This window comes from Tenrec ecaudatus, chromosome 8 (genome assembly GCF_050624435.1).
Source record: "Tenrec ecaudatus isolate mTenEca1 chromosome 8, mTenEca1.hap1, whole genome shotgun sequence".
NCBI lineage: Eukaryota > Metazoa > Chordata > Mammalia > Afrosoricida > Tenrecidae > Tenrec > Tenrec ecaudatus.
In genome coordinates, this window is record NC_134537.1 from 159,221,660 (window position 1) to 159,247,260 (window position 25,601).

At 39.0% G+C, this 25,601-nt stretch overlaps 1 long non-coding RNA gene across 9 annotated transcripts in view; it reads right to left on the bottom strand.

The window, feature by feature from the left end:
• The window catches only part of LOC142455321 (uncharacterized), a 151,512-nt gene extending 127,690 nt beyond the window's left edge, over window positions 1-23,822 (bottom strand). For 6 of the 9 annotated variants that reach the window (XR_012785766.1, XR_012785770.1, XR_012785771.1 and 3 more), the window contains exons 1-2: window positions 23,656-23,822; window positions 10,067-10,149 (exon numbers count right to left, since the gene is read on the bottom strand). This is a non-coding gene — a long non-coding RNA (uncharacterized LOC142455321). Of the gene's footprint in view, window positions 1-10,066; window positions 10,150-20,813; window positions 21,021-23,655 lie in introns of all 9 variants that reach the window. The other 3 variants (XR_012785772.1, XR_012785767.1, XR_012785773.1) reach the window with 2 other exon arrangements.
• Window positions 23,823-25,601: the final 1,779 nt, after the last annotated feature.

Here is a 25,601-nt window from a genome sequence, read left to right on the forward strand (position 1 = left end):
CAATGGTCTCAAACCTACCAACAATCACGAAGATGGCACAGGGCCAGCCACTGTTCGGCTCTGTTATTCAGGTGTTATATTCTGTGGTGTACAGGCTGCCATGAGTCCAAAACAACTCAATAGCAATTAACAGCAACATATCTTATTTAGATTAACACATGTCTACTCTACTTCAAGATCACTCAGCTGTCTACTCTACCTATTGAAAATAAGGATATACAGAATATACAGATGTACTTTATATAATTGATGTATGTATATGTATGGAGTGTGATAAGAGTTGTATGAGCCCATAATTTAAAAAAAAAAGAAAATAAGGAAAGACTAAATCAATGCAAGAAAAGTCTTTTGGAGAAAGTTTGGAAAATACTAGGGACATCTGGTAGTGATTCTTTTGAAGAATTGGCAACTAATGCTTGGTTTTGCCATTTATGAATGACAACAGGATTGGAAGAGAGAAAAGCAATGTCCTGCCTATGGCCAATGAAATATAACAAAGAGGATCCCATTAAGGGAACTTTAACAGTCTTCTCTTCCCAAATATCATTTGATTGACAGTTAAGTATCCATATGTTAGGACTAGTGTAGAAAAGGGCAAAGGGAAAACACCTCATAGGAAAAATTGGTCTTTAAGAGACTAAGAAAGAAAAAGATCTACTAAACAATAATCTGGGAGGACACTAATGAAGTAAGATGATTTATTCAATGTGTCTTAGAGTTCAGGGTAAAATAGCATGTTATTTTCATTGACAATTTCAGAAATGAAGTATAGGCTCTCCAGGTCACAAAGTTTTCTACTTATACTGAAATACTCAGTTTGTATTTAGAATTCTATATGTATTATTCAGTAAGTCTTTGTCATAGTGGTTGCATGTTGGGCCGGTAACCACAAGATCAGCAATTCAACACAACCAGTTGCTCCCCAGGAGAAAGATGAAGCTTTCTGCTCTTGGAAAGAGTAACAGTCTCAGAAATCCACACGAGCATTTCTACCCTGTCCTACAGGTTCATTATGAGTACGAATCAACTCAATGACAGTGAGTGATAAGTATTGTTATTGTTATTATTGTTATTGTTGGATGCCTCCAAGTCTGTTCTGACTCATAGCTACCTGATGTACAATAGAATGAAACACAGCAGAGTGCAGTGCCATGCTCACAATGATTCTGATGTCTGAGCCCATTGTAGCCACTGTGTTAACCCATCCTGTTGAGTGCATTTCTCTTTTCTTCCAAGCACAATGTCCTTTTCCAGGGACTGACTTTTCCTGATGACATGTATAAAATATGCTTCTATAGTGCCTTCTAGCCATACCTCTTCCAAGACAAATATGTTGCTTTTCAGGCAGACCATGGCACTTTCAATATTCTTTGCCACCACCATAATTCAAAGGCATGGATCATTTGTCAGTCATCCTAATTCAATGTCCAAATTTCATATTAATATGAGGTGATCGAAAACACTATGGCTTGGGTTAGGTACCCAAGTCTTACCCAAGTAACATCCTTGCTTCACAGTACTCTAAATAGGCCTTGATTTACCCAATGCAATGTGTCCTTTGACCCCTTAGCTGCTGCTTCAGAGAGCATTGATTGTGGATCCAAACGAGAACATTGTGGGCAATCTCCAGGTTTTCTCAGTTCATCACGATGTTACCTTTCAGTTCAGTTGTGAGGACTTTTGTCTCCCTGACATTGAGTTGCAACCCACACTGAACGCTTCGGTCCTTGGATCGTCCTCAGCGGTTCTTCAATTCCTCCTCTCTTTCAGCAAAGTTACGTCACCTGCCTGTGGTAGGCGGCTAATCAGCCTCCCACCAATCCTGCTGTGTGGTTCTTTGTGAAATCCAGCTTCTCTGATGATTTGCTCAACATACCGATTGGATAAAGTGCCAGAAGACAACCTTGACCACCTCTTTCCTGACTTTCAACCCTGCAGGGTCCCCTTGTTCTGTTCACATAAATGTCTCGATCCATGTACAGGTGACCCGTGAGTATAATTAAGTGATTGAGAATTCTCATTCTTCTCAGAATTAGTCATAGTTTATTAGGGTCCACACAGTTGAATGTCTTTGCATAGACTGTAAAGCACAAGTAGACATCTTGCTGATATTCTCTGTTTTCAGCAAAGATCCAACTGACATCAACAATGATATTATTTGTTTTAAATTAGGCCTGAAGTTCTAGAAGCTCCCTGTTAATGCACTGCTATAACCCTTTTTGGATGATACTCAATGAAGTTTGACTTGCATGTGATTATTAATGACATCATTCTATAATTTGCACATTCTGTTGTGTCAATGCCCTTTGCAATAGTACAAATATGAAGCTCTTCTAGTCAGTTGTCCATGTAGCTCTCCTCTAAGTTTCCTGGCATTGACAATTGTGAGGGAATCTAGGCTTCTTCAGCTTATGGAGACATTGCAATTGGTATGCCATCAATTCCAGGAGTCTTGTCTTTTGCCAATGCCTTCAGTGTGTCTTTGATTTCTCCCTTTAGTTCCATTGGCTCTTGATTACATGCTACCTCTGGAAGTGGTTGAATGTTGACTAGTCCTGTTCAGTATATTGACTCTATATTTTCTTCATCTTCTTTCGATGCTTCCTGCATTGTTCAATATTTTCCCATAGAATTTTTCAATCTTGCAACTCAAAGCTTGATTTTTTCCACATTTCCTTCAGTTTAAGATGTACTTCATTCTCTTTGGTTGAGTATATCCTTTGCTTTTCATTCTCTAACTCTAGTTCTTTGTACATTTGTTATTATATTTTACTTTTTCTTTTCAAATTGCCCTTTGAAATCCTTTGTTCAGCTCTTTAACTTCATTTCTTCCATTTGCCTTAGCTATTCTATGATTAAGAGCAAATTTCAGTCTCTCTGACACCCACTTTGATCTTTTCTTTCTTTCTTTTCTTTTTAATCATCTTTGGTTTTCTTAGTGTATGATGTTCTCAATGTCACCCATCATTCATCAGGTCTCCTGGCAGTGGTGTTCAAGGCATCAAATATCTTCTGGAGACAGTCTCTCCATCCTGATGGAATTCACTCAAGGTCATATCTTGGCTCTTGTAAACTTGTTCTAATTTTCTTCCATTTAAATTGAAATTTACATATGAGAAATTGATGGTCCATGAAAAACCCTGTACTGGTTTTAGCCATTGGTTTTGAGTTTCTCCCTCATTTCTTTTCACAGATGTAGTCCGTTTGATTTCCGTGTATTCTCTCAGGAGAAATCCATGTGTGTAGTCCATTTGGGTATGTTTGGTGAAGAAGTCATTGGCTTGAAAAATAATATCATGATACCTTCAGGACCAGGGTTGTGAGTGGCGATACTGAGAGGGTAGAGGGAGAGTGGGTTGGAAAAAGGGAACCAATTACAAGGATCTACATGTGACCTCTTCCCTGGGGGACAGACAACAGAAAAGGGGGTGAAGGGAGGCATCAGACAGAGCAAGATATGACAAAATAATAATTTATAAATTATCAAGGCCTCATGAGGGAGTGGGAACGGGGAGGGAGGGGAAAAAAGAGGACCTGATGCCAAGGGCTTAAGTGGAGAACAAATGCTTTGAAAATGATCAGGGCAATGAATGTGCAGATGTGCTTTACACAATTGATGTACATATGGATTGTGATAAGAGTTATATGAGCATCTAATAAAACATTTCAAAAAACACATGAAAAAAAAGAAAAATAATATCATGTGATATCCAGCTTCCTTTCTATCACCAAGGACATATTTTCCCACTACTATTATTTCCTCCTCATTTCTGACTTTTGCATTCCAATCTTGATTGCATGCTTGATCAATTTCAGCTGGAAGACATTTATAAAATCCTTCAGTGTCATCACTAGCTGTAGTACTCAGTGCATAAAAATGAATAATAATTCTATTGACTGGATTTCCTTGTATGAGGATAGATATGCTCCTTCCACAGACAGCATTGCACTTCAAGATAGATTTTTAAATTCTATTTTTTTTCTTTGATGATCTTTGTAATGCATTTCTTTTGAATCTGTCATTTCTAGCATGGTAAATCATTTGCCTAAGTCAGTATGCCCAATACCAATCCATCTCAGCAGACTAGTTCCTAAGATAGTGGCCTTTGTGCACTCCATGGTGCTTCTTGATGACTTACACTTTTCCTAGATTCATACTTCGTACATCTCCAGTCCCAATTATTAATAGATGACTGAAGCCATTTCTTTCATTTTGAGCCATGCGCACTAGCAAGTGAACATCCTGAAGGTTTGTCCCCAAATCCATCCTACAGTGATCAACTCTTAATTTGAGAAGATAGCGCTTCCTCATTGTTTTGGGTGCATTTGACCTGAGGGGCTCATATTCTGGCACCACCTCTAACAATGCTATATTTTTATTGACAATATCAGAAGCATGGCCCCTCCAGTTCAGATGGTCTTCTCTCTATACTGAAATTCTCATTGTACATTCAGATTTACATATGTAGTCTTCTCTTGTTGAACATGCGGAACACTGCAAAACATATTGCATGCATTTCAGCTGTTGTGTTTCATTTCCCCCCAATTATCATCATAAGTGATCACTCTTGTCAACTTATCCTCTTGATTCCTCCTCAAGTGATTTTCTATATCAACTGTAGTTTATCCTGGGACAGTCTTCTCACTATATTAGCTCACTTCAATTCTTGTAAGTTACAGACAGGTGTTTGGAGGGGCAGATAGTGCCCCGGGGGGATCAGGGTCTCATCTTCCTTTCTAGTTCTTTGATAGAGGCTTCTCTCTACTTTAATTCTAGTTTCCTAAATTCACCATGCTTGGATTTTTTTTAATTCTGTTTCTTCCATTTAGAAATATTTTTAATGTAAAGAAATATCTCCCCTTCAGTTTAGAGCTCAAAAATCCCCTTCCTTAGTAAAAGCCTCTCTTAGGCAGAACTATTCAAAGCTTTGGTTTTCCTTAGATTACACTCAACTGGTAGCATGACAGTTTCTTCAAAAGCTGTGTCTGTTCTCTGTGATTACAGAAATGTTCACCCTTAACTTTGCATCGTCAAAGTCTGGTATAATACCTCAAAAGTGCGGTCACTGGATGTGTCTTATTAGGTAAATAATCACACCCATATGAGAGATTAACACATATAACAAAACTACTGCCACTGAGTTGATTCTCACTCACAGCCACTCTCACGGATGGAGTGTATATGCCCCTCTGGGGCATATGTTTCTGAGGTTTTAAATCTGTACAGGAGCAGGAAACACATTATCTTTCTCCCACAGAGCAACTGCTGGGTATGAAGTGCCAACCTTGCAGGTAGCAGTCCACAGAGCTATTGACAGATGAAGAAGCCTTCAAATAGTCCTTATAAAAAGCCCATTATCCTTTGATTTCATTTCCCCATGAACTTTTTGATGCCACTTCCAATGTGTCCATTTTAACTTGAGAGACTCAAAAAAAATAATGTATTAAACTCTGTTCATTTCCTTATTTGATATGTTCTAGTTATATGATCTTGTGTACTAATAAGCAATGGACTTAAAAAATAAGTAATGGACTTTTCTGAATGAAAAAGAAAGAACCACTGAATATACAAGAAACCCATTCAGCTGCACTGTGAGTGAGGAGGAAGAAGGCATGCTGAGCTCATTGCTGTACTTCTAGGAAGGATGAGTCAGACTGGCTGTTTGAATTCAGGGTCGCTGAAAGGAAAGCGGACATCAAGGATGCTTTCTTTTTCCTCTAATAGGCTCCAGATTCTCAAGATTCTTTTCCACTAAAACGGAAAAGAGCACTTAGAATTTGGCTAAAATGAAGGAAAGTTCCACTAGCATGTTCTGGAGCATATGAATATAAATAAGTCTGTTTCAAGTTGAAATTAATGAAGTGCACCTTTAAAGGGTGGAGGAGTGTATTGTGCAAGTCACACAATCTAATAGACACTACGATTTCCAATTCCTGCCAATCATCATTCCCAAGTCCAGTTCTGAATTCCCTCTGCTTTGCTTACTAAGACTGAAAATGAGTTCATAGAGTGATAGGTTAAAAGTAACAGCCAGGGGCATTCAATATTTAATACTGCATTGGCCATTGTATGAGTCCAGGTCGACTAGAGAAACAAATTCCTGGACACTCAGATGCGTATAAGAAAGAGCTTTATTATATACAAGAGCAGTTGAATATTGAGAAAACATCCCAGCCCAATTCAGATCCAGTCCATAAGTCCAATATTAGCCCATTTCTCTGATATCAATCTATAAAGTCCTCTTCAGACTCATGAAACACAGGCAATGACATTGAAAGCAGGAAGACCACAGGCCAGTGGGTGCAGATTCTATTGGATCCAGTGGGCGTAGAAGCATCTCAGTGCTGGAAGGGACTCCACATGGCTCCTCCAGTTCCCAGGACATGGGTCTCTCAGGGTAGTGCCATGTGTCTTGTCAGTAGAGAATCTCTCAGGGAGTGAAACAAGAGAGAATGTCTCCCATTTCCAAGGAGGAAATTTGGGGCTTCCCAGAATCCTCAGAAGGCAATGCCCACACAGAAGCCTCATTGACTATGACTCAGTTGGCAGACTAGACTCCACCCCTTCACTCTTAATCCTCTCAAGTCCCAAATTGACACCAGATTATGTAACTAACGCAGCCACCCACAAGAACACTGAAAAAAGGAAGTATATATCTCTTTCTAGAAGCAATTTTATTTTCTTTAATTCTGTCATGCAATAAAGTATAGTTACTTTCCTTCTGAAAATTGTCCCAGATTTTATACTGTATGAGGCTATAAACTAGTAGTTTATTACTAAATTGTTCCAAATTTTACACTGCATGAGCCTATAAACTAGTAGTTTACTTCATGTCTACTCAGGAACAGGAACTGAGAGGTGGGTTTTTTTCATGACAATTTCCAAATTTTTCTAGGATATCTGATTTCTAAAACTTGATGGAATCATTGCTGCTGATACACTTGGCCACTCCCTCTCTAAATAGGTGGTAATACTCACTTTTTATGGAATGAGCAAAATATGAACTTTGCATGCTTCTAGAATCTCCATATCATAGGATATGTCTCAGCTACAGACTGATTTACAAGTACATTTCAGATTGTACTTGGTTTAATATCATACCTATGATATAGCATTAGCATTAAGCATACATCATACCAGTTAAATGTTCAAGTGAGCAATTACAATCTTCCGGCACTGAATAGTAACGTTGAAAAACAAGTAGAAGCTGCCTGGACTAATTTTTTTTAAAACTCTGGAAAGCAATTAAGATTTACAGCGACCAAAACAACAGTAAATCAAGGAACTGGAAATTTAAGAATGATAGGAAGACTTGTGGTTGTCTCACTCTCTAAACTGGTGGCACTCTTAAAACTGTAGTGCTTTATATTTCCTATTACCTAGTTTCAGATGGACCAGAGCAGACCTTGCTGGAAAATTGTCCTATATGTCTTTTCTAACACATATAATGGCCACCTGAGGCCTGAAACAAGATTGCCATCCCTGTTTCATGTAATCTGGGACTTTTTCAGAGCATGAAAGCAAAATAAGCTTCAAAAATACTGTAATGGAAAGGAGCAACCTGTGGCCACCAGTAGCAAACATGTTGAGTTGAAAAACAAATCACCTAAGGTTTTGGGGAGCACGCAGATGCTACAGCTTCTTAGGAAATAAATGCCTTCAAAAGCCCTGTGTCATGCTCATATACCTGAGCCAAAGATATATGCTCAGAGAAGGCTTCAGAAGGCCCTCAGCTTCCACCTCTAATTTGAAAAATAATTGAAGGAAGCACAACAATTCTCAAAGACTGAGAAAAGTGCAGGTGTTATTGTTTGGTTTTTTTTACTGTTTAATTTTTGGGGGCTTTTGTGATTTGTGTGTTTGGTTCTTACTCAGAACATTTCACAAACACAAGTAAAAGGAGAAGAAACTTCAGTGGTCATACAGAAAAGGAGTATGTTCTTCAAAAGAGAGTTCAAAAGGTCACCAAATTGAGAGGCTATTGATACACTGAACCATAAAATAATAACAATAAAAACAGGAGGGAAAGGATGTGGTTTTCAATGCTACCACATTATAATACATTACAATATTCAAATATCCAGTTTCCAACAACAACATCACAAGGCATACACTAAAAAAGGCGGAACCCATTGCAAAGAACAAAATATATTGACATAAACAGTTTCCATGGAGTTCCAGTTACTCAACCTACTAGACAAAAACTTGAAAACCACTCTCTGAAATATATCAAAATACATAAAATAAAAAGCATCATAGACAAATCAAGAATTCAGGAAAATAACAAAATCAAAATAGTATTACAAAGAAAAATAAATATGTAAAAGAAAAAACACAATTTATAGAGTTGAAACAAAATTCAAATGTGCTAAAGGGATTCAATAAAACATTTCAGCAGATGAAAGAATGAGTTAACTTGAAACAGGGCATTTGAAATTAAGCAGTCAGAGCAACATAGGGGGAAAAAATAGCTAACAAAGCCTAAGGGACTTATGGGACACTATCAATGATAGAAAAACACATACATTATGGGGGAAGAAAAAGAGAAATGATCAGAATGTTTCAGAAACTACAGATTTAAATATTTGTAAATTTGATAAAACTTGTATATATAAAGGCATAATCAAAAGATTTCAAATAGAATGAACTCCAGGCATCCATACTGAGACGTATCGCAATCAAACAGTTGAAAGTTAAAGAGCTAGAATCTGGAAATCAGAGAAGTGACTAATTACAAACAAGGAATCCTCAGGACTTTTCACAATCAACTTTTCACGTGAAATGGCAGAGGTTAGAATCCAATGAGATGGTATTTTTGAATACTGGGGAAAAAGAAAAATCAACCAAGGTTTTTATGTCTGCCAATACTGTCCTTGAAAAATGAGGGTGAAATCAATATATTCCCTGATGAATAAAAGTTAAAGGAAAAAAGTATATATTGATAACATAATTCATTCTTCAAGAATATATAATTGTTTTAAACATACATGCATTTAACAAAGCCCCAACTTATATGAAGGAATGTGATAAGTTGATTGTGCTAACATGGCCAAGAGGAACATGTGGGGTTAATCAGGTCACAGTTTGATAGGAGGACACAGAGATAAATGGCGCTGCAAGGCCCACCCCCTTCTCTCTTGCTCTCTGGTGATCAGAGTGGGCAGTGTTACTGGGAGTTCTAGTGAGAGGAGTACATAAATGTAAGCGAATACTGCAAATCTCAATGATGCATATAGATTGTACTCAATTTCTGGATAGCCAGAAGGCCGTTAGAATAAGGGCACTAGTTACTATTAGGGATTTTCCCAAAAACTATACATTCTTCTGATTCTTCGTTATGCCTGAACACAGCAGTGAAAAAACCAGAAATATTCCATAATGTGTGGTGACCGAACTAATATTGTCTGGGCAGCAACTCTTCTGTGCTCAGCCACTTTGGGTCATTGGTGAGAGGCGACACTACTTCCTGTGGGTCTCCTAGTCACAGAGGTCCCTTTAGGTGGATTGTAAACTTAGACTGTATGTCACCTACACCACAGCTGAAAAGACTCAAGAACTACCTTTTCCAATGTATACCCCCTACCCAAATTTATACCCCCTACCTGACTGACTAATTGTTTAACCTGCAAAACAAAGATCCCCCTCCATGATGCTTCCCTTGACTTCCCAGAATGATTGGTAACGAGTTCAGAGTTGTCTCACTAATTCTGTGAGGGTCGTATGCACACAATCTGAAAACAAAAACACATCAGTATTGGATGTTACATGTTCTGACATTTAGGTGTTTCTTCTAAGCTAAGTTTATGGGGAAATATTGGCTAAATTCAGTCCGTTTAATGGTTAAATATATAAAAAATAAATTAGTGGAATCCACTAGTTGTTATTTTTGTCATTTTTGACCATATTTATGAGACTTGCACTATAGTTATTTATATCAACTATGTGGTTGAATTAAGTATTTTTTTCCCTCCCTGTCAGAGATCTTTACATCACATCTTGGTAGCAACTGAAAGAATTGAATTAGAGCGAAAGTAATCAGCATCGGATTTGGTGGCTACTTCTTACTTGGAGCTTGAAAGCCAGATGGAGCTTGTTTTCCCCACACCATCATTTCTTGCTTATTTGTCTCCCTGAAGCAATTTCTTTATCTATAAATAAATAAAGTAACACCGTGTTGATAAGTTTCATGTAAGGGCTCTAGATAGATACACACACATACAGCCCAGCAGATTGTCCTGTGTGCAGATGACCTTTAAGTAAATAGTAGCTGCCGCATTATATTTCTCATGATTGTTAACACAGTCATATCACAAGATGTAAGATCGAGAGAGAATACTTAATACTCTCTTATACTATACTTAATACTACTTATACTTAATACTACTTATACTTAATACTACTTATACTATACTTCTTCAGTATCACAACCACCTTCCCAATTTTTGCCAGATGATCCTCAGAAGCGCATTATCTTACTCTGTGGCCGTTTTTCCATGTGAGAGATCTATTACTGAAACATGTCAATTGTACCGTTTTCTTATATTCCAGTATGGTATCATGCTTCTACGCTTCATTCCATTTAGTTTCACAGCAATATCAGTTTGTAAATGAGATCTCTCTAACTCAGAGTGGTATTGCCAAAGGTTACTACCATCCCTACACTTTCTCACCATTGGGCTAGGCTCCACCCTGTGTGTGTCCCCAGGTGAGCAATGGCCTCCTTGTACCAGAAGACACATGGCAGGGCCTCTCGGAAGCAGGCCCAGGAATGCCCTCGTCGCCATTCTCACCCATAGAAAGACAGAGAGAGAAGTAGCCACAGCAAAGGCTATTAGAATAGAGTGGAATTGCACCCTCAGGTTTCTGAGCGTGCAATCTTTAAAGGAGCAGACCCCAATTTCTTCTTAACCACAGCGCTGGCAGGACTACTTTATGCCCCCCATACTCTGGATCCCCCCTCAACAATAAGAAATTGTTATTAAATAATTAATAATAGTCTGTTCATAATATTAATGAAAATAATAAAATTATTAGCAGTTACATTTACTGGGTTTTATTTATGATAATTTTATTATTACTGTAAATTTTATGATTAAAAATAAAGATTGCTAAGGTCACAGAGAGTACTTTTTCCGTCTCTCTTATCTTAACAAAATTTATCCTGTTTACTCAAGATAATCTGGTCAGGGTTTCATCCAAAATCTTGAGTGTATCTGTTAGTACACAGGCCAGTCAGTGGAAAGTCTTGTGGATCCAGTGGTGATAGAAGCACCTCAGCACTGGCGTGGGTCTCCACCTGGCTCTTCCAGCTCCAGGGCTCTGGCTCTATCAGCATAGCTCCATTTGGCTTGTCAACAGGAATGACTCACAGGGAGAGCACGTATGTCCCGCCTCCAGTGAGCTCTTTATCTCCATAGCACCTCCAAATGAGGTCATCAAGCTGCAACCTGATTGACAGGTTAAACACCACTCCTTCACTCTTACTAGTCTCAAGTTGACATCAAATTATGTAACTACTACAACAGCTAAAACACTGTGACCTAGTAAGAAGGCAAAACATTATACACTTGTTCTTACATTACCAATAGAGGGTAATCTAGAGTCCTGGTATGGCCACACTCCTAAAACAGAGGGACACAATTCCTATCAAAGATAAATCCTCCCTCTCCTTCTGCCCAAGCTATCATTCCACTTGTAATAAGTAACAGTGCCAGGTTACTAAAAGCCCTATGAGGTATAGTATAAAAGCAGTTCCTATAGAGGAGGGAGGATAAGACATGGAGAATAATCTCATCATAAATACAAAGCATTGCAATAGGAATTTGAAGCCTGAGTGTGGCACACTGAGAGTAGCTATAGCAACAATAAAATAAAACCAAGTTCAACTCTTGCCTATATTTTCTCAAACTCCCACACTAAAGCATAACAGATAGAAAATAGTGTTCATTACAAGGCAATAAAACTATTCACTTCAGTATCTATACAAGATTTCTGGATTTTGGAAAAAAATAATTAAAAGGCTGTAAAAAGTGAAGGTGACACAGGGTGGCAGCTAACCTCTCCCAGCTTCACAACAGGGAAGTGAAATCACCACCAGCATCAGCTGTCAAGGTCACGTCCTTTAAGGCTAAGGTCAAACCTGTCCCATTCTCCAACCATCCTTACCAATTCGGACGCTGACTGTCCCTCCCACAAAATCATCAATTTGTGTGGCTGGGTTAAAAAATCTATAGCAATTGGCACATAAAACTCACAATTATGGGATTACTAACAGATTTAAGAGATGAGAAACGTTCAGAATACAGTTGCTCAGGCTGAGGTCTTCTGACCTTTAACCACTTACCCTAGCCTCTGCCCTATTTTGACAATGTTGTAAAATTCTTTTAAGGTGATATATATATATATATCTCCAAAGGGCATTCCACTCCACTCTAAACTTCAATTCAAAGGCACTCAACTTCATCTCCATGGATCATCAAACCCAGACCCTCCAATTAAGTGGGCACAATCACCACACTGCACAAGGCAGCCTCCTGCCCCAAAGCACTCAGCTTTGCTCGCCCTGTGGCCTGGTAAGTCTCATACTCTGTCTCTCACTCTGCTCCTGGTTGTATTGTTGCTGATCTTCTGCTCCTCCTCTGGTTTCAAAGTTGTCTCCTGGACCAAGGCATTCCAAATGTGTGTCATGGACATGTGTCATGTACAGAGATTATGGCACTTTCATCACACAGATTTGGAACTCTCACACATGGAATCAAAGGTGAACACGGTGGCATAGTGCTTACATGGTGGACTGCTATTGTGAGGTGGGCAGGTAAGAAATCATGAGATGCTCCACAGGAGAAAGATGTAGCATTTGAGACCTGTACTGAGCAATAGCCTCAGGAACTGGCAGAGGCAGTTCTACCCTGTCCTATAGGGTCGTTCTGAGTTGGAATCAACTCAGTGGCAGTGAGGTTATAATGGCAATGGTGAACAACAATAAAAACAGACAGATGACTAATTTGAGCAGAAATATGGATGTTTGATAAAATACCAAACAAAAAAATAAAAATATAGTAAGCAAGATGAAAAAGGCTTTGCTGAGAGGATTAGTACACTCAGGGTTGCTAGGAGCTGTTGCGCCAGACTCTCTGGTAGGGACTGTATATACAACGGAAACACTGCCCAGACATGTGTGATCCTCGGAATGGTTGCCATGTTTGAGTTTATGGTTGCAAGCCCTGTGTCAATCAATCTGTATCCTCAATACATTAATGCTGTCGACTCAATACAGCTGAGGAACTGGTTGATGCACTTGAAGTTAGGCCAAAAGAAAGTCTTGAAACTGGAGCAAAAAGAAGAATTCATTAAAAAGTGGAAGCAGAGAAAAGTATCCAAGAGCTGACCGCTGAGAGACAATTTCTAGACTATGTAAAAAAAAAGTAGCCCAGAATTTTCAGAAATTTGTGGCAAATATCCAACCACTGATTGAGGACCTTTGGAGAATTCAAACAAGATTAAAACCAAAGTATCTCATATTAAAATTGACTTTTACAAAATATAAAAAGAACACCTTGAAGACAAGAGAGAAAAAAGACAATGTTTACGATGAAACCAAGATACTAAGGACAAAGAATCTATTGTCTGAAATCACTGATGGAACCCTGGTGCTTTAGTAGTGAAGCATGGGTTTCAACCTACATGGTTGGTGCTTTTAATATTTATATTGTATTATTATTATTGTCTACTTTTTGTTTGCTGTGTCTTTGTTTTTATGGTTACTGCTAAGTTTCCTAGTTTATGAAGCTCAGAAGGAGTGAATTCTTAGAGACACTATTGATACAAAGGTCTATCAGGACAGGGTGAATAGGGTGGGGTGAAAAGGTTGAAGTCTACTGGCGCCTCCTTTGAACCTACAACCAACCTTTGGGGGGTTGTGACCCACAGGCCCAGGGTGAACTGAGGCTCCCGAGTGGAGATGGGGGGGTGGCGGGTGATGGGGAGCTTGAACAAATGGAAGGTTGAGCACCTGGGCCATATGCCCTAGTCCAGGGGCTGCCTTTGTGCTTCCTGGGTATCCTAGTTTGCCCAGCTGTCCAAGCTATCTGCAGAGATGGGGAATAAAGGCATGGTTCTTCCCCTGCCCGCAAATGCCAGGTAGCTCTTCCCTGAATGAAGGCCACCTGCTGAGACAATTGAAGGTGCTTAGAGAGCTGGTACCTAGCCAACGTGAAGATCTTTACAGAGAAGGAGTGAGACTGAGGGGACCTTGAAGGCCCTCCTGCAGGCAGGACTGAGAGACGAAGACACATTCACATTGTGAAGGGCAAGGGCTTTTCCAAACCCTTGGTATCAGACTTGGACTCAGTTTGCTCCTGGAGTGAACATTGTCCTCTGGTGAGTTACTGTGTTAGTCTGGGTAGACTAGAGAAACAAATCCATGGACACACATGTGTGTGGATGGATGGATGGATTGTGATAAGGGTTGTACGAGCCCCCAATAAAATTATTTTATATATCAATATATATATTTATATATATATCTATATATCGATATATATCTATATCTATATCTATATCTATATCTATATCTATATCCATATCCATATCCATATCCATATCTATATCTATATCTATATCTATATCTATATATATATATATAACCTGACTTTTTAAAATCATTTTATTTGGGGCTTGCACAATTCTTATCACAATCCATACATACATCCATTGTGTCAAGAACATATATATATTTGTTGCCATCATCATTCTGAAAACATTTGCATTCTACTTGAGCCCTTAATATCTCCTGCTTATTTTCCCCCTCCCTCCCCACTCTCCCCACCCCGTGAACCCTTCATTATTCATATATAATTATTTTGTCATATATTACACTGTCTGAAATCTCCCCCTGCCCTCTTCTCTGCTGTCCCTCCCCCAGGGAGGAGGCTATATGTAGATTCTTGTAATCAGTTCTCCCTTTCTACCCACATTCCCTCCACCCTCCAGGCATCACCATTCTCACCACTGGTTCTGAAGGAGTCATCTGTCCTGGATTCCCTGTGTTTCCAGTTGCTATCTGTACCAATGTATATCCTCTGATCTACTCAGATTTGTAAGGTAGGATTGGGATCATGAAAGTGGGGAGAGGAGGGGGGAGGAAGCATTTAAGAACTTGAGGAAAGTTATATGTTACATCGTTGCTACCCTGCACTCTGACTGGCTCATCTCCTCCCCACAGCCTCTCAGTAAGGGGGTGTCCAGGTGTCTATCGATGGGCTTTGAGTCTCCACTCTGCATTCACCCCGATTTACAATGATATGAGTTTTTATTTTTGATGATTGATACCTGATCCCTTTGACAGCTCGTGGTCACACAGGCTAATGTGCTTCTTCCATGTGGGCTTTGTTGCTTCTCAGCTAGATGGCCACTTGGTTATCTTCAAGACTTTAAGACCCCAGGCACTATATCTTTTGATACCCGGGCACCATCAGCTTTCTTCACCACATTTGCTTATACACACATTTGTCTTCAGTGACCAGTATGTGTTATATCATTAATTAAATAATTCCCAAAGTATTCTCCCTTATCTCACTTCCACTCTGTGCTCCTTGATTCCATTTCTCACTCTTTTCTGCTTTTCTAAACTTTGTCTTGGGCAAATGCTTCCCTTTTTTATCTCAAGTTGTTGATTATTCTGTTAGGTAAGCCTCGCTAGTGTTATTTTATACCTCTGTTCAGCTTCTATATCTTTCTATTGTTTGACTGATTAAAAAGTGAGCCCTGAGGTTGAGTTCATTTCAAAAACTGAAGGGTGAATAAATGCAATATCCTTGGTGACATTTAACCAGTTACTATTAAACCAGTAAGCCTGGTTGAATAATCTTAATTTTTTAAATTTGAAAACTCACCCCAAATTTTCTCAAATTTCATTCAGGTACCTTTGTGACTCCTTTTAGAGGAGCTCATAGTGAGAGTCAGCCACTGTCTAGGTCTCCCACTTTTAGGCTTGTGGACTGATGCTCCCACGGCCCATTGATCCACTGAACCAATTGTTTCCATGCATCTTTACCTTTCACTCACTGTGCTTTTCTCAGTCCAGAGGAGACCGAGAGTTTTATTATAGATGGCTGCTCACATACTTTTAAGGTCACAGTTGCTATTCATAAACCTAATATACAGAACATTGCCTTCCTGGTCTATATGATGCCATTGACCTTGGTCCTATGTCCTCATCTTCTATGGCTCATTTCCTCATGTTTAGTTATTTCTAAGACTTTTTTCTGAACTTCCCCTTTCCCTCCTGCCTCCTTGTGATCCCACCACACATACACACATAAAAGGTCATGTAAAATTAGAACCATATTTATACACATAAAAGGTAATGTAAAATATTTATTTATTTACTTACTTTCTCTCATAGAACAACTGCTGTATTTGAACCATTAACCTTATGGTTAGAAACCCAATAATTAACCCACAGCACCACAAGTGATCCTCATGCCATGTATTAGGGTTAATAACAAAATAATAAACTAATGAAAATAATATTCAATATTGCCATACTTAATAACAAAGTTTGCAATATAGACTCTAGAGGTTGAGTAACAAACAAAAATGAGCAAATCCCTGATCACTGTTAGACACATTAGCAGTCCTATCTCAGTAATTTATAATCTGGGTAGAAAGAATCTCAGTAAGATATTGATGACATGAAAAACCCTAACATATTAACTAACTTTTGCAGAATACTAATTTTCTAAGACACATGTAACACTTACCTATAATAAACCAGGAATTATTCATGTCTACGTTCAGGAGAAAGCAGAAGAAAATTAAATAAGTCCACCAGAGCCATCATACAACCTTGAGTCTATCCCATTTGAACTTCAAGAACATCTTAAGATCTGACTTGACACCTTGGGCACTGATGACAGAAGACCTGATGAGCTTTGGGAGAACATCTTCATGAAGAAAATAAAAGGTATTAAAAAGACAATAAATAAATAAAAGATCATAATGGATGCCAGAAGAGACTTTGAAACTTGCTCATAATCCTAAATTAGTTTTAAAAACTAATTTAGATTAATTAATTTAGAAATGATGAAGTCAAAAGCTGAATAGAAAATTCCAAAAGGACAATCTAGAAGATGTGCACAAATATTATAAGTAAATGTTTAAATACTTATAATTAGAGAACACACTCAGCATATCTTAAACTGACAAACCTGAAGAAAAAATTCAAACCTCAAGTTTCAGTATTGAAAGATCCTGTAGGCAATGCATTGAATGGTACAGGAAGTTTCGAAAGAAAATAGGAAGAATGCACAGAGTCACTTTACCAAAAATAATTTGTCAACAGTCCTTCATTTCTGGAGGTAGCACACAAGCAAGAAGCAATGGTGCTAAACTAAGATGTTTAAGCTACACTGAAGGTCTTGGCCAAGAACAACGCTCCAGGAATTGATAGATACTAATTTAAATGTTTCAACAAGCTGATGAAGCATTGCTATCATTCACTCATCTATACCCGGCATTTTGGAAGCTTGACCAGAAGAGATCATTTTACCCATTCCAAAGGAAGAGACCTAACAGAATGCTCAAACTAGATAACAATATCATTGATATCACATGCAAGTAAAATGTTGCAGAAGATCCTCCAAAAAATGGTTACAGCTGAACAATGGCAAGCAGCTGGCAGATTCAAGCCAGATCCAGAAGAGGATGTGGAACAAAGGATGTCATTGCTAATGTCAGATGGATCTTAGATGAAAGCAGAGAGTATCAAAATGATATTTACTTGTGCTTTTGGCGATGCGAAGACATTCTTGTTTGTGGATCATAACAAATTATGAATAACCTTAAGAAGAATGAGAATGCTGGGCCACTTCAATGTGCTTAAACTAAACCCATACGTGGATCAAGAGGCAGTGTGTAAATGCAACAAAGAATGCTGCACAGGTTCAAACCAGGAATGGTGTGAGATAGGGTTGTATCCTCTCACCATACATATTTAATCTGTATGCTGAGCAAGTTATTGGAGAAGCTGGCTTATTTGAAGAAGAACATGGCACCAGGATTGAAGGAAGGCTTATTAACAACCTGCGATATGCAGCTGATGCAAATTTGCTTGCTGAAAGTGAGATGGAATTGAAGCATTTACTGATAAAGATGAAGCATTGCAGTCTTCTGTATGGAATACAACTTAATTTAAAGAATACCAAAATCCAAACTCCTCACAATTGGACCAATAGTTAACATGATAAATGTAGAAATGTTTTAAGTTATCAAGATTTTTTCCTTGCTTGGGTCCACAATCAATGTTCATGGAAATAGCTGTGAAAGAGATAGAAACGACAGGTTGTATTAGGTAAATCTCATACACAAGACCTTTTCAGAGCACTGGAAAGCAAGGATGTTACTTTGAGGACTAACATGCACGTAACCCAAGACATAGTATTTTCATTGCTTCACATGCTTGTGAAAGTTAGGCATTGAATAAAGAAGACCAAAGAAGAATCCATGCCTTTGAATCGTGGTGCTGTCCAAGAATATCAAAAGTATGATGAACTTCTAAAAGGACAAATTGGTCTTTCTTGGAAGAAGTATATTCAGAGTCCTTCTTAGAGACAAGGATGGTGAGACTTCATCTTACATGTTTTGGACACATTGTCAGGAGAGATTAATCCCTGGAGAAAGACATCATGCTTTCTCCAGGTAAAGTAAAGAGACTGACAAAGAATTCTCTCAAGGATATTAACTGACACAGTGGTTATCAATGGACTCAAGAACAGGAACAATTTCAGGTATGGAGCAAGGCCAGGCAGTGTTCCATTCTGTTGTACACAGGGTCACTATAGACTGGAATTGACTCAGTGGTACCTAACACCAACAGCACATTATATACAAAATAGAATTCAAGCATTATTAATGAGCTTGATGGAAAACATAAAATTATTAAACTTCTAGTATAAAATAGGAAACATTACTAATAAGAATGCAAGATGCTGCAAATCTCTTAAACAATAAAATACATTTTTCATACAAATTAGTCATTCCACTGCCAAGAATTTCTCCAAGTGAATAGAAAGCATGTGCTCCACCACTAACCTTTAGAAGAATGTTCACAGCAATTTTTTTTGTAACAGGTGAAAATTGGAATGAATACAAGCTTTCACTAACAAGTGAATGGAAATACTACTGCAGTTAAAAATGAATAATTGGTAAAGAACGCAACATGAATTCATCTCAAAATAATTATAATTGGTCAAAAAAGATACAAAATAAACAGTGCATATGGTCTGACTCTACAAATGAAGCTCTTTAGAACTTGAGAGATTACAAGGGGTCGTGAAGAACTTTTGGGCAATGAATATATTCATTATTTTGATTTTGGTGATAGATTCTTTGTTGCATGCATATATACATACAAACTTGCCTATCTATATGTGCATCCATCCAAACACTCATCTATCTCTCTATTCATCCATGCATGCATCCATCCATATACTACATCAATTCCTCAATAGATTACAAGTTCTATTAAACTGACATTCCATGATGCTCACCTTCCCAACATGATTGCTGAAGACAAAACAGGTACATAAGCAAATGTGGTGAAGAAAGTTGATGGAGCCCAGCTATCAAAAGATACAGTACCTTGGATCTTAGAGACTTGAAGGTAAACAAGCGTCCATCTAGCTCAGAAGCAACAAAGTCCCCATGCAAGAAACACACCAGCCTGTGTGATCATGAGGTGTCAAAGGGATCAGGTATTAGGCATCAAAGAACAAAAAGTCATATCACTGTGAATGAGGGGAGGGGAGTGCGGAGTGGAGACCCAAAACTCATCTGTAGGCAACTGGACATACCCTTACAGAAGGGGTGCGGGCAGGAGATGAGCCAGTCAGGGTGCAGTGTAGCAACGATGAAATATACAACTTTCTCTAGTTCCTAAATATTTCTTCCCCACCACTATCATGATCCTAATTCTAACTTACAAATCTGGCTAGACCAGAGGATGTACACTGGTACAGATAGCAACTGGAAACACAGGGAATCCAGGATAGATGATCCTTTCAGGACCAGTACTGAGATTGGTGATACCGGGTGGGTGGAGGGAGGGTGGGGTGGAAAGGGGTTACAAGGATCTACATATAACCTCCTCCCTGGGAGATTGACAACAGAAAAGTGGGTGAAGGGAGTGGTTAAGATATGGTAAAATAATAATAATTTATAAGTTTTCAAGGGTTCATAAGGGAGGAGTGGTGGGGAGGGAAGAGAAAAAAATGAGGAGCTGTTACCAAGGGCTCAATCAGAAAGCAAATACTTTGAGAATGATGATGGCAACAAATGTACAAATGTGCTTGACACAATGCATGTATGTATGGATTGTGATAAGAGTTGTACAAACCCCCTATAAAATGATTTAAAAATAAAGAATACAAGAAGAACAAACTATTTCGCCAAAGAAAACAACATGCCCAGGTAGTTCTTCTGAATTTCACCAAAAGATGAAAGCGTAAAATAATTCTATCAAGTCTGTTCCATAAATTATAATAGGTGAAACAACCCCCAAATATTTTTTAAATCAGCCTTCATTACTGTGACAAGAAAACTAGGCAGCTATTTCAAGGAAGGAAAATAACCCAGTTTGAATGTCCACTTAAAGAGGCCAATATTCTCAGTGATTTGTCAGTTAAGTCATAGTAATTCTCCATGGTGAACCCTAATGTAATCTAATCACTTCCATGAGCAATCAATAAAAAGGAAGTTCCCCCAGTGATGTGTCCTGCTTCAAAGACATGGATGCTGGGGAAAGGTTGCTTACGTTTTACTGGATCTAGAATCTGCAAATGGCTTGTCATTTGACCTCCAGATTTTTGTTGTTGTTATTGTTTTTACTTGAACCAGCAACCTGCCATATTGCTTGCTGATCCTAGGCATTGTCATCAGCCTCCCGCCATGCTTGTGGATCTTGCATTTATTTGTGTTTGCCGCCAGAAGTCTGACCTTTTGATCTTGGGTTCATTAGTTCCTATAGAAAAACAGGTCAGGAGAAACCTACAGTCTGATTTTTGACCAATAGACTTAGAACTTGCCCACATCTACTCCTGTGTGAGACATTCATTTCCTTGAGAGAAAGCTCTCTGTATATAAACCTGTAAAGGCTCCTCTAGAGAACCCACCCTCAGACATAACTGGACATTGATGAAAAGCCTTCTACCAAAGAAAATAGTAAAATCAAGATATCTCTAAGGAGGCTTGGTGGTGAAGTTGTGATGCACTGGGCTGTCAAACTCAAGCTCAGCAGTTCGGCACTAGAAGCTGCTCTGCAGAGACAGATGAGGTTTTCTACTCCTGAGTAGAGTTACAGCCTCGGAAACCCACAAGGACATTTCTGCTCTCTCCTACAGCATGACCAGGAGTCGTAGTTGACTCGATGGCAGTGAATTTGGTGTTGGATATATTAGATAAAATATCAAGATGTAATCATCAAGATGAAATGACGATTATTCTCAGAATTCCAAGATTGGTTCAACATTATTGTTCGGTGCTCAAGCTGGTTCTGACTTAGAGTGAAGGTATTTAGAACAGACAAAACACTGCTCGGCCCAACACTATCCTATCAAAATCTAGGAGTCGAGTCCATTGTTGCAGCCACTGTGCCAACCCATCTTGTTGGGGATCTCCGTTTTTCACTGACCCTCTACTACTAAGCAAGACAAATCACAGTTGAAAAAAACCAACATATTAAACTCTCAAAAGATTTGGCATGCAAAGGATTCTCCTTATCAGATCATCTATGAAATAGCATAATACCATATTTAATTATTAAAGGAAGAAGGCTGTTGATTTTAGATTTAAAATATTAGCTCTTTAATACAGACTATATTTTCCAGTCTCTTGTAGTTATCTGGGATCATATGATTATTACTGTATGAAATTAATTAACCAGCATTCAAGGTGAACCAAAAATATGGACTGTCCTACAGTCTACCTACAGCAAAGTACAAAATTGTCCACATTGGGAAAGAAAAGTTCATCTCTGCCATACTAAGTCAAGCTTGGAATTTGAGAGACAAAGACTAGCTTAACTCAGGATCAACAATTGATTTTCAAAAGTGAGTGTGCACCAGCACGCGCACATGTGTTTGTGTGTGTGCATTTTCCAAGCCTGACTCAGAGTGGGGGAAAAAATACAAGTCAATAATTAGTGTTGGTCTGGGGCAGGGCAGAAGCCAGGAGCAAGTTGCCAGTTGAAATTTCTTTCTGTTTCTTCTTGTTTTCCCTTGGCTCATTCTCTTCCACATCACGGCGGCCAAGACTTCTCTGTGTATCAGAGTATGTTAGTGAACATCCCCTGTTTAAGGTACCAGGGTTACGGCAGCTGTTCATCTTTTTCTAAATTTTAAAATGCTGCAGTTAAACTCCACTAACTTGGCCTTACTTGGTTGTATTCTCACTTTTGGTTCAAACATTGTCCCCCCAGAATGATGTAAATATTATATGGAAGGAACAACTGAATTAAGCCAGAGTTCAAGATCAGACTTTAACTCTGGTGTGACTGGTATCAAGCAGACTTTCAGTATGTTACACTGAGTGGCAAAGGCTATTCCTCCAAAGGTAGGTGAGTATTTACAGCTCACCAGGTGACACTGTGTAGTGGTAGCCCACTGGGCTGCTAACCCAAAGGCCAGCAGTTCGAATCCATCCGTAGCTCCATAGAAGAAAGCCAAGGCTTCTCCTCCCATTCAGATGACAGTCTCAGAAAGTCACAGGAGCATCTCTACCATGCCCTCAAGGTCGCTATGAGTCACAATTGACTTGATGGCAATGAGCGAGCTAGTGAGTGCTGCCATAAAGACACAGACCCATTAAAGACCCATTCCCAGACCCCAGGCCAGACCCCTGTGTGGGCTGGGATTCTGCTACACAGGATTAGCTCAGCAAAGAGCCCTGCTATTTTACTTTAGTTTGGAATGATTGGGAAGTCAAAGCACGCCAAGTCTCCAAACTCGTGAGCTCGCTCTTAGGGACCTTCTTCCGTTCTGTCTTGAATTTCTCCATATGTTTACATCTTAGTGCCCCTGTTCCATATACTATAGGTGCCTTTGAGAGCTACTTCTTTGTTATCACTTGTCTCAGATCTCAAAATGAAAATAGGCCCTAGTTGAGTGTGTTAAGCCTTGTCTCTCAGCTTTGTCCCTCCTTGCATTTACGCTCCCCAGCAGAGTGCGTGCCACTCAGTAGTGCCTGCCGTAGAGTGAAAGCACGGTGGTCATTATAGGAGGAGGGAATAGATAAAAGGTAAGACATGTTTTCTAGGTCATCTCTGATGAACTTGGGGCAGATAGAGTTACCAAATGTTCTTCCCCCCCTCTGGACTTGCTTAACTTCACTTTCAACCATACATTACAGAGACCAGACTCAACAGAGAAATAACTCATTCGTCAGACGAGCCCCCGTTCCAGCCAGGTGGCAGTCTATTTCCTTCTAGCCCCGGGCCTCATCCTGTCTCTATTTGAAAATTTATGGGTTTAATATTTGAATCTCTGGGAACGAACCTTAAAGAAAAAGGTAAGGTATAAAAATATGTACTTCCTGGTTTCCTTGTTTATACACATGCTTTTAATAGCAAAAAGCCAGTTTGATAAAGAAATTCCAAATACCTTGCTTCCATTGCAGATGGTATAGAATGGTTGAATTACTTCCTAGAAAAGGATCAGGGCCCATCCGGTCTCACATCCTCTTCTGTGGCTCCCAGATGAATTGAAGGCCCCCTGACTGGAAAGCACTTTTTAAAATTCCTTAGATACACAGTGCAGTCACTTCCTCGTGCCTGTGCTGAAAGGAATGTGAGGTTCCTGAGAATGCTAACTTATTGGAATGCCTGAGGCAAAGTTAGCATTTCAGTGAAATCAGAAGAAAGGCACAAAAGAGGTGTGCACCTGGCTCAACAGGCAGTCTCACCCAATCTTTTTTTATAAAAGGCATAAAAGCAAAGTGGAAAAGGTCATGCAGGAAAAAGGACATGGTTAATATTCTTTAATTAAACAATCCCTTATACCACTAGGTCAAGTGATATCCTCTTCCCTCAGAGGACAACTGAAAAACCAAAAAACTAAAAAAAGAAAAGAAAAGAAAACCAGGCTCACTGCCACCGAATGGAAGATCAGACCAGCATGTCTGCTGATTCTTGGTTCCGGGGTCTGGAGTTTCAGGTACACAGAGCTCCTAGATAAACGTCCTTGAATGCATTCTCATCAGATGATAGCTAGCAATCTAGCCATCCAAGGTGGACAAAGAAAAGACGTGATGAATAGTTTCCTAGTTACATACTACGCTTTATGATCTCTGTTTGACCTATTTTACTTTGTTGACTTTTCTCATGGGAGAGAGTATGAAGGATACAGATGAGGTTTGAGTCCCAACTGTGTGCTGAGCCCTGAACTAGAGACCTACCTAAAAAAATAAAATAAAGAAGAAGAAATAATCCAACTAAACAACAGTGGCTGTTGAATTGATTCCAACTCAGCTTCCCCCCTAGATGTCAGAGGAAAACTGTGCTCCATGGGATTTCAAAGGCTGACATTTCAAAATTGAATCTTGAGGTCTCACTCAGAACCCACCTCTGGGTGTATTTGATCTGCCAACATTGCAGTGTGAAGCCAGGGGTGTTGGCTGTCTGAACCACCCAGGACACCTTACCTAACTTACAGTCATTTAATGACTAACACAGCCCTGACTAGTAGGTTATCAGCTTCACTTTATGCAGAAGAAAATGGAATGTCAGGGACATTTGAAGGTCGTACAGTTAGAACTTGACAAAACCGGGGTTTAAGTCAACGTTTGTCTTTACAACTCTTTCCATTCACCATTCTGCATTCATTCACCTGAAAAATCCAGCACAATCTGAGCATTTAGACTGGCCCTAAAACCTGCACATTATAGAAAAAATAAAAGCAAACAGGCAGTTGTTGATAGTTGCTTGTCATTGATTCGGAGTATTTCTGGAACCTCGATCCAGACTCTTCTTAGTGAGAAAAGTTGGCAGAAATCAAGTAGTTTAAACTCTAATTTCCCAGGCAGGGAATTGAAAGTTGGGGAGAGAATATTGCCTCCCTAGTGTTTATCCCACTATGTTATTCTTAGTCACTTGCATGTTGTTTTGCCACTAAATTGTAATCTTATAATCTTCCTATTTGTGCTTCAAGCAGTACTTTACACGGGTGTGTTTGTCTTAAGATATCCCTGCCCACTGGTCTAATGAATCAGAGAATGAAATAATGACCACTTCCAAAGTTGCTAGTGTTGGCAAGGACCAGAGCCTATTTGGACCAGAATATAATAAATTAATGTTTCTATCTTTGGAAGGATGGTCTGGTGGTGGTAGACAGGGAAAGTTGAAAAGCCAGCTAGCAAGATTTTTCCAAATATGTAAGGTCTGAGAAATAAGCAAAACTTATGGAAGATTTAAAATATTTTGAAAGTCACTAAAATAATATATATATATTTAAAACCCTCTAGTGTGACTCCTTAAGACAACTTAGAACTGTTACATAGCATTTGCAAGGGTGTAATCTTTAAAGAAATAGGCCAAAACCTCTCTCTCCCT